The sequence below is a fragment of the Myxine glutinosa genome, chromosome 5 (genome assembly GCF_964187855.1).
Source record: "Myxine glutinosa chromosome 5, kmMyxGlut1.1, whole genome shotgun sequence".
Taxonomy (NCBI): Eukaryota; Metazoa; Chordata; class Myxini; order Myxiniformes; family Myxinidae; genus Myxine; species Myxine glutinosa.
In genome coordinates, this window is record NC_136265.1 from 65,686,993 (window position 1) to 65,696,816 (window position 9,824).

General features: G+C 53.0%; 1 pseudogene; it reads left to right on the forward strand.

Annotated features, from left to right (window-relative positions):
• The window catches only part of LOC144891960 (uncharacterized), an 83,153-nt pseudogene extending 73,915 nt beyond the window's left edge, over nt 1–9,238 (forward strand).
• The last annotated feature ends 586 nt before the right edge of the window (nt 9,239–9,824 follow it).

Genomic DNA, 9,824 nt, shown 5'->3' on the forward strand with positions numbered 1-9,824 from the left:
CATACGAGGTGGTCCCACAAGGTCCCACTCGCGCCGTATGACGGCAAGAGTGATCTACGCGCGTACCTGGCGCAGTTTGACTGTGTGTGTAAGGGCAACGGTTGGGGTGAGGACGAAGGTGGAGTACACCTGGTGGCCACATTGCGCGGCGTGGCGGCGGAGGTGCTGACGGCATTACCACCGGGTGCTCTCACCCTGCCAGCCCTCCGCGACGCCCTAATTAATCGATTCGGCATTGAACAGCAGAGCGAGCTTGTTAAAGCTCAGCTCGCGCTGCGAAAACGCAAGCCCCAGGAAGCCATCGGGGAACTTGCCCACGACATTTGCCGCGCAGTGGGGATCGCACATGCTAACATGGCAGCGGATTCCCGGGAAAGCCTGGCGCTGGACCATTTTATCCAGGCCCTCCCGGATATTGAGCTCCGGCAACAGCTCGCCATGTGGCGCCCGCAGACTCTGAGCCAGGCGGCTGACGCTGCAGCCCGTTGGGAAGCAGTGAGGCCCCTGGCCCGGGGGAGCGAGCGTCACGCAATGGCGGTCCACCAGGTGGGACCCCCGATGGAGGGCGGACCCCTTAGGGGGCCTGCCCCCGACGTGAGTCCTGACCTGGCGGGCATGGTCAGGAGGCTGGTGGACCAGCGCCTGGCGGGACCTGGACCATGGCAGGCGGCCCCGGAGGTGGCCCGCGGTGGACCACGAGCGGGTAATCCAATTCGGACCTTCAGGGGGGGAAATTTGGAATTCCGGAGACAAGCACCTTATCAGGTGAGGTGCTATACTTGCAACCGTCTGGGTCACCTGGCGCGGCACTGTCGAGCCACGCGCCGGGATGATCCCCGGCGGTTGAGGTCCTCAACTCCGCCCAGGGGGGAGCGGGTTAGCCGACCCCAGACACCCCCCCGCCAGACCCCGGGAAACTAGAAGGTGTCGGGCACGTAGGGCAGTGTTCGGCAGAAGAGGATGGAGGAGAGCCCTCATTGACGCGACAGGTCATTTATTGTGGCCAAATTGGAACCGGTAGCCTGACAATCAGATGCAAAATTGCCGGCGTGGGGGTAGACGACGTAGTGGACACAGGAGCTAGCGCCACGATCATCAGCCCTGTGGTCCTTGATTCGAGCGCAGGTGGCTGGGATAAGATCCAGCGCCTGCAAAATTATAGTTTGCAACTTGCTACCGGGGTAACGGCCCCGATCATAGGGCGTGGTTCTGTGACCCTCAAGTTAGGGTCGGTAAGGAGGGAGATAGATGTTTGGGTGGCGGAGGTGTGCGACCCATGTTTAATAGGGTTGGATTTGTTGACTGGCAGCGGTTGTAAAATCGACTTGTGCCGGGGGATCCTGCAGGTGGGAGTAGAAGAGCTGCCGTTAGGGGGAGTGAGCACGGCCGAGAGAGCGGAGCTGGAGGCTTCCGAGGCCGTGACCATTCCCCCAAGGGCCGAGGCGATAGTGCCGGCCCGGTGGGCAGCTCGCCCAACATGGCAGGAGTCCTGCGGCCTGGTAGAACCGGTGGCAGCGCAGTCCATACCGGGTTTAATCGTGGGCCGCACCCTTGTAAAAACGGACGGACCGGTAGTGGCCGTCCGAGTAATAAATATAAGTACAGAACCACGCACTATAGTGAGGGGCACGAGGGTAGCTGGCTGCACCCCAGTTGAGGAAGTCGCGACAGTGAGGGGCGAGAACGTCCAGCCGAGCCGGCCCCGGGGGGAGCCTTCAATAAGAAGTAGGAATTGGCCCGATCCCATTTGCGAGATGGTAAATCGTAGTAGCGTAGAGTTGGGAGGTACCCAGAGGGAGGCCTTACACAAACTGGTTGGGTCCCATTTGGACCTCTTCTCCCTGTCCACCGAGGATATTGGATGTACGGGCCTGGTGAAACATCAGATCCACACCGGTGAGGCCCGGCCTATTCGTCAGGCCGCCCGACGGCTCCCTTGGAGCAAGAGGGCGGAAGCTGACGAGCAGGTTGAAAAAATGCTCGACGCAGGCGTGATCGAGCCCTCGGGAAGTCCTTGGATGTCACCTGTTGTGCTGGTCAAAAAGAAGGATGGGACCACGCGGTTCTGCATGGACTATCGCCAGCTAAACAACGTGACACTCAAGGACTCATATCCCCTGCCAAGGATTGATGACACCCTCGATGCCGTTGCGGGCTCAAATTGGTTCTCAACTTTGGACCTCAAGAGTGGGTATTGGCAGGTGGAGATGGATAGGGCAGGGAAGGAGAAAACGGCATTTTCCACAGGTAAGGGACTGTATCAGTTTACTGTGATGCCGTTTGGTTTGTGTAACGCCCCCGCCACCTTTGAAAGATTGATGGAACATGTACTAGGCGGCATGCCATGGCAATCATGCCTGGTGTACCTGGATGACGTCCTAGTACATGCCAAAACGTTCCCCCAGGCAGTAGCTAATTTGGACCAGGTGTTCGGGTGCCTCAGACAGGCAGGGTGGAAGCTGAACCCGAGTAAGTGCACTTTGTTTGCAAGAGAGGTGGCCTATCTAGGTCACGTGATCGGCCGCGAGGGGGTAAAAACGGACCCAGACAAAATTAAAGCGGTAGAGGAGTGGCCCGCACCACGTACCATCAAGGAGGTGCGGGGATTTTTGGGACTCTGCTCCTACTACCGGCGCTTTGTGGCGAAATTTGCGGAGTTGGCCCGTCCCCTCCACCGGCTTACGGAGAAGGGGACGCGATTTAATTGGACACGGGAGTGCCACGAGGCCTTCCAAAAATTGAAGGGGTGTCTAACATCCGCACCCCTTCTAGCTTACCCCACCAGCAACGGGGCATTTACCCTGGACACGGATGCGAGCCAGGAAGGATTGGGCGCAGTTTTGTCTCAGACACAGGAGGGCGTGGAGAGAGTGATTGGTTACTATAGTCGGGCCTTAAGTAGGCCCGAGCGAAATTATTGTGTCACTCGCAAAGAGTTATTGGCTATGCTGGCTGCCATGAACCATTTCCACCTGTACCTGTACGGGCGGAAACTTTTGGTTCGAACTGACCATTCCTCCCTGCAATGGCTCCTGCGGTTCAAGGAACCGGAGGGCCAAATTGCAAGGTGGTTGGAAAAGTTGCAGCAGTACGATTTTGATGTGGCCCATAGGGCCGGGAAGGCCCATGGTAATGCGGACGCACTCTCTCGGCGTCCTTGTCTGGGGGAAAACTGTAAATTTTGTGCGAGACACGAGGAGAGGGAGCAATTGGGCGATTCAGCCCCGATTCTCGTCGTCCGGGCAACCCGGGTGAGAGGGCCAATTTTGCCACTAACCGCAGATGAGGAATTCGGAACTTTGGCTTGGAGCGCGGCCCAGCGGGAGGACCCCGTACTGGGGCCGGTGCACGAATGGGTGAGATTGGGGCAAAGACCTAATGGGGAAGAGGTCACCCCCCTCGGGGCACAGACCAAGGCATATTGGGCTCATTGGAAAACCCTGGAATTGAAGGATAACATCTTGTATCGCAAGTGGGTGGAGGTTCCCTCTGATAAAACTTCCTGGCTGGTGGTAGTCCCAAATAAATTTAAGACCGATATATTGCAACAGGTGCATGGTACCCGCCCCGGCGGCCATTTGGGCAGGACAAAGACGACATCGCAGGTACGCCGGAGGTTTTATTGGGTGAATATGGGGCGCGACATACAGGACTGGTGTCGGAGATGCGACGCCTGTACTGCCAAAAAGGGACCAGCATGGAGGATGAGGGCCCCCCTTCAATTACACCAGGTGGGGGCCCCCCTAGAGCGGGTGGCCATGGATATCCTAGGCCCACTACCCCGCACCCGCCTAGGTAATAAGTACATCCTCGTTGTGATGGACTACTTCACCAAGTGGCCGGAGGCCTACGCCCTCCCCAACCAAGAAGCAGGGGTGGTAGCGCAGGCCTTCGTGGAAGGATTTGTGTGCCGGCGTGGGATTCCACAGGAGTTGCACACCGACCAGGGACGAAATTTTGAGAGCAAATTGCTAAAAGATGTGTGCAGTCTCCTGTCAATTCGGAAAACAAGAACAACGCCTTTAAGACCTCAATCTGACGGGATGGTGGAAAGATTCAACCGAACTTTAATCCAACAACTGGCACTGTTCACCGCCACCCGTCAGGATGACTGGGACGAACATCTCCCTTATTTGCTCATGGCCTACCGAACCAGCCAGCACGGGGCCACCGCATGCAGTCCAGCGTTGCTTATGTATGGGCGGGAGTTACGGGCTCCCGCCGACTTGCTATGCGGTCCCGTGCCAGACACAGTGGTTAACCCGCCGAGGGAGGGGTACGCACGTCACCTAGAGGAAGGCATGGAGCTAGTCCATGCCTTCGCCCGCCGCCAACTCCATCTGGCGGGGGAAAAGATGAAGCGCAGGTACGACCACCGGAGCCAGGGGAGTCAGTACACTCCGGGGATGAAGATTTGGTTCTTTAATCCCCGGAGGAGGAAGGGTAGGTGCCCGAAACTCACCTCTCCCTGGCAAGGCCCGGGGGTCGTCCTGTCGCAAGTTTGTGACGTGATAGTAAAAATCAAAATGGGGCCACGAGCCCTCCCTCGGATCGTCCACGCCGACCGGATAAGGCCTTACACCGGCGAGCAGGCGCCCCCGTGGATTGCCTCGGCTTTAGATGCCGAGGCGGGACCCAGTACCTCTGAATAAGGGGGGCTTATTAGTGCCAGAGGACTGGGGGATTGATGAGCGATGGGCCCGGTGGGTAAGGGTGGCATCCCTGCCACCCTTCCCATGAGGGGGGGCAAATGCGCTATAGATTATGGGGTGTATGGCAGTGAAAACTAGCCCGGGTGGGTTAGGATATTGTGTGTAGGGATCTAGCGAAGATGACATTATGTAACGTTAAGGTTTAGATAGTGACTGATACCTGTAGTGGGGACGTAGTAGCTTAGTGGATGATAATGACGAGGGAGCGCAATAGTTTAAAGGGGCGACTGGGAAGCGCAAGTTTCAGAGGGGAGTAGTTAGATGAGATGATGCCGTGTGTTTGAGATTGAACAGGTGCGATTAAACAGGTGTGATTGCACAGGTGTGAGAACTGGACAGGTGTGTGGAGCAGTGTATGAGTTGTGAGTGTTGTGGATCAGCGCGAATGCGCTTGGGGGAGAGAAGGGTGCAGGCGGCACCAAGTATGAGAGCACAGGTGTGCAAGTACAGGTGTGTGGAATATATGGAGCAGAGAATGAGTGGTGTGGAGAGAGTTGGAGTAAGTGGTATGGAGTGGTGTGCATGGTGCGAAGGTGTGGATGGGGGAAGAGTGGACCCCTTTTCACGAGTACCCGGGGAGGGTAGTTTAAAGAATAGTTAGAAGGTATAGGTAAATTGTGGTTGGATATTGGCATTTGTGGTGCGGTTGCAGAATGGTATTGTGGATGGGTGCATTGGTGTGGTGAAATTGGCTGGTCGTGTGGCCTGTTAGTATGAGTGTGAATGGTTGGGCACTCCGCCACTGTTAGATGTCGGCCAGGTGAGGCCGCAGGTGGGCTCTGGGAGCCGTTAGTGTCAGTGGGTGCCTGAGGATCCCGGGTGTGGATCGGGCAGCCCGTGCCAGAGAGGGCACTGAGGGGGTGAGAGTGCGAGAGGGCCTTCCCCAGTTAGTTAGGTTAGGGTGAGGAGCAGGTGAGCTCGGTAGGCAACAACAGTGGTGGAGGTGCGCAGGTGGGCGGACCAGCTGGGAGCGTCACACGACCCAGCCACCGAAATTGTGCGGGGGCACCGAGTGTTGAATCGGGGGAGTGAGACCCCGAATTGAGAAGCACCACAGTTTGGTCAATGGGAATTGGTTTTTAGAAGCCATAGTGTAAGTTGGCCAATGGATTGGCAGGGAAAGACCCCGGGTAATGTAAAGTTGTTAAAGTCATTTAGGAAATAGTTAGGATTGATGAACCTGTCGCACCATATGCAGCCACTTACGTGAGGTGGTGATGATGACTCCACACCTGTGTTCCTTTGTTCTGTGTTGCAGGAAAGGAGAATTGCTGTGTGGATTTGTGAGACGCATCACGACGTGGATAAGACATTGGGGTGATTCCATCTCTCCCTCCTTAGGAGGGACTGATGATGAATTGGTGATGGCAGATTTTGATGTTGAGTTGGAGATGGCAGATTTTGATGAGAGTTGGAAATGGCAAATTTGATTGGTTAGGAGGGAGAGAAGACGAATTTGGTTTATGGGAGGAACGGGGAAGACAGTAGGGACGTTTGTTGATGTGTAAAGTAGATGTTTATGGGTAGTGTTGTGTTTTGTGGATACAGTAAGGGGTAAGGGAGGGGCATTGTAGGTTACCTGGTGGGGGGGGGGGCGTACGGTAGGAACGTACCTGTCTCACCTGGTTCCCATGTGCCCCCAGTGTGCATTACCTTGAATTGCGTGCACTTTTGTGCCCTTACCACCTTACTCACTTGTCTTCTTTTGTCTCCCACCTCCGAGGATCTGGCTTTGGGGCAGAGAGAGAGGAGAGAGAGGTGCTGGCTCTGCAGTTGTGGGCCTGTACTTCCGCTGCTTGCTGCCTGGATCAATACACCATATGGACCGCAATTTTTGTGGCCGCCCACAATGGACCGCAGTTCTTTTGCGGTCAAGCACCACCCGTGGATGGACCTCTGGGTCAACGTGGCACCTATGCCATACAGGTGAACCACTTTTAGTTGGCCCCCTGACGGCCACAATTAAGAAATGGACGCGGTTGGCGCCTTTCTTTATTTCTAAAGAAGCCAGAAGGCCAAGTGCACTCCAAGAAGGCAAGACCAGCGCAGAACATCGGCCGGCTGCGACACCACCGGTGACCATGGACACTTAATTGTGCATTGTTATTGAACACTTTATTGGTGCACCGGATGGTGCTGACTGTGCATAATGGGGTGGTGCTTTTGGTGCTTGGACGGGGTGCTCTGCACATTATTAAAGGCCGTAGGGCCACAGGGCACTCGTGGGTTGGTGTATCGATGCTGGCATGCGTGCTCTCCCTATGCATAACATCTGCATGTGTTCCTCAAAGAACAGGTCCTGGATCGTAGTGTAAATATCAGTGTTGTATAAATAAGGCTCCCTACCGGCTGTATGTTTAGTTTGAGGATGCTTTCCGCGATTCGGTTATCCTGTGGGTGTGTTTCTGTTAGGAGAAGGGTGCAACGTCACAGGGGGACATATTTACTCATTTGTGAACATCTGTAAAACTGTCGCACTCAGGGTTGAGTTAATAGTAGAGGGAACTACATCTGAGTGCCACACTAAAGTAGGTAAAAATTTATCGGGTCGGGACGCCCCGAGGTAGAGAAGGGTGCAATGTTGCGGATATGGGATTTGCATCCATCCATATCCGCTTGTAAATATTCCCCTATTTCCTCAATACTTCCCAACTATCCCCAATCCCCCATTCCCTAGTTCCATTTTCTGTAAACAACACTCTGTAGACCCGACCTCCCCCTATTTCCCCCATTAAATGTCGCACCCAGGTTCACCGCATCTCATGTAAGACAACTATAGGACATCTTGCTAGTTATTCTTAGTCTATGTCAGTTAAGGACTCGTTTCCATTAATTCTGACTCTTCGTTGCACCAGAATGTGATTGTATGGCACCGTTAGGAAGTTTAGGACCTCCCAATACCTCCCCGCAGCTCTTCCTCACGGTTCAGCAACAACAACACCAACAACAACAGCAGCGGCGAGCGCGGGGAGTGCGCGTCCTCACTCTGGCTTGGTTGGTAGGGGGTGTTGGGAGGGCACCAGGCCTTTCCAACGAGCCGCCATCGAACATGTGCTCGACGGGGTTACCAAATAGGGGCTCACTGTCAGCTCCTCGTCAAGGGCGGAGCCCGGTAACCCCCGCACCCAATGGGAGCGGCGGACCGGTCCCATCTGGGGCGGAGCCAACCAGCCGAGGGCGTGTAACTCCCCGCTGAGCATGCGCAGGAAGAGGGAGGTGACGTCAGATGCGCGCTGAGCTTGGAGAAAGAAAGACGCCACCTCCGAGCGCTGTGAGGCCTCCCTGCATCTTTTGGACCGTGCTTGATCCTGTCCCCGAGCCAAGGTGCACCTTGTGCTATCGAGCTACCTGTCCTTCCCTGCCATCAATCCCTGTGTAAGTCAGCCTTGTCCCGTTTGTCTGTGGTCTGTCTGGGATAAAATAAGAGTGTATTTAAGTGCCCATCTCTTCTGTGTCTTTTACCTCACTCTACCTTGTAATCTACCCCTTTTCTCCACCACTAATTATATCCTCCTCCGGAGGTCTTGAGAACTGTACCCCTTGCATCGTTTCATCTATCCCAGTCGTTGTGTCCTTTCCAATCATTGATTTAGCATAGCGCGATTTGGTCAACGTCGGGTGGAATCGGGTGAGTTGGGGAAGAATCGGGGGAACTGTTAGGTCGCGGCAATACCACCGCTCGGTAAATAACATCTAATCCGCGATCCGTAACAATATATATATATATATACATATATATATATATATATATACATTTATATATATATATATATATATATATATATATATATATATATATATATATATATATATATATACATACATATATATATATATATATACATATATATACATATATATATATATATATATATATATATATATATATATATATATATATATATATATATATATATATATATATATATATATATGTCAAGTCGTAGATTCGTTATTGCTTAGAGTTCTGTATAAGACATCGGTCGAATAATATGTTATGATTTAAATGTTGCTTATATGCTATTTTCATAAGTGAATAAAGGGTTTTCCGCTCCACTTTAGTATAAATGAGAAATGCTCGCTTCGGTCGTGCTGGACAAATGGTTTTTTGTATACGTGTGCCCTTTCACCTAGATAAGTCCGGTCATAAAAACCCTCTTTGATTCGCAGACGGCGCCTCGAGCCGCGGATGGAAGGCGCTTGGAATGTGTAGCTTCATGTAGAATGCTCGGATTGTATACATAAACCTTTGAATAATGGTCTTATCTGGGCCAAGCATGCACTCTTCCTTCTGTGAGTTACATTTTCTGTCACCTCGGAGCTTTGAAACTACATCTGGTCCGAATGATAAGGTGTGTGCTGCACTCCCCCGAATGACAGAGCGGATAACGGTGGGGGCTAGGGATAACGGTGGGAGGAACTCTCGCCAGTTCCTTTGTTCTCTCGGAGATTTTCTGATAATCGTGTTCCTATTTAAGTGAACTGTGAATCGATGCATTTTTCAGGAAGGGCTGAACGTGGCATGAGGGCAAGTCGTGCTGTAGATGTTCGCTTCCTCCGGATCTGTATAAGTTGGTATTAATAAAGCTGCGTCATTCTCAGGCTGTTGGTGGAACTTCTTTTAAGAGCCAAGAGTTGTTTCTTGACAATTTGGTACCAGGAGTGGGGTGCAGCAAACGACAGTGACAGTCGAGGCGAATCCTGAACGATCCGAGGGGGGCTGCCTGAGGCCGGGACGCCGGTACGCTGATTTGTTTAAGGTGAGCATTGTTTTTTTATCAGAGGGCAATCCAAATTCGTACCCCCCTCCTCAAACAGGCACAGTTCGTCCCCCCTGTCACCTGTATTGCCTGCACTCCGAACAGAAATTGTAAGTAGAGGCTAATTTTCAGGCCTCAGAATGACGTGTCTTTGTTAAAATCACCAGAAGTAAAAGCAAAGGATAGGATTTGCGCAGGATATCAGTAAAGATAACGGTAAGAGGGTAAGGATTTAACAGTAAGCTTAACGTTACAGTTAGCACCAGGAGGGGAAAGTGAGGTCGGACAGCCATATAGGTTGAAGCCAGGTGGCCAAGATCTTTCCAGGAAGGAACAGCCCAGAGACAAGATG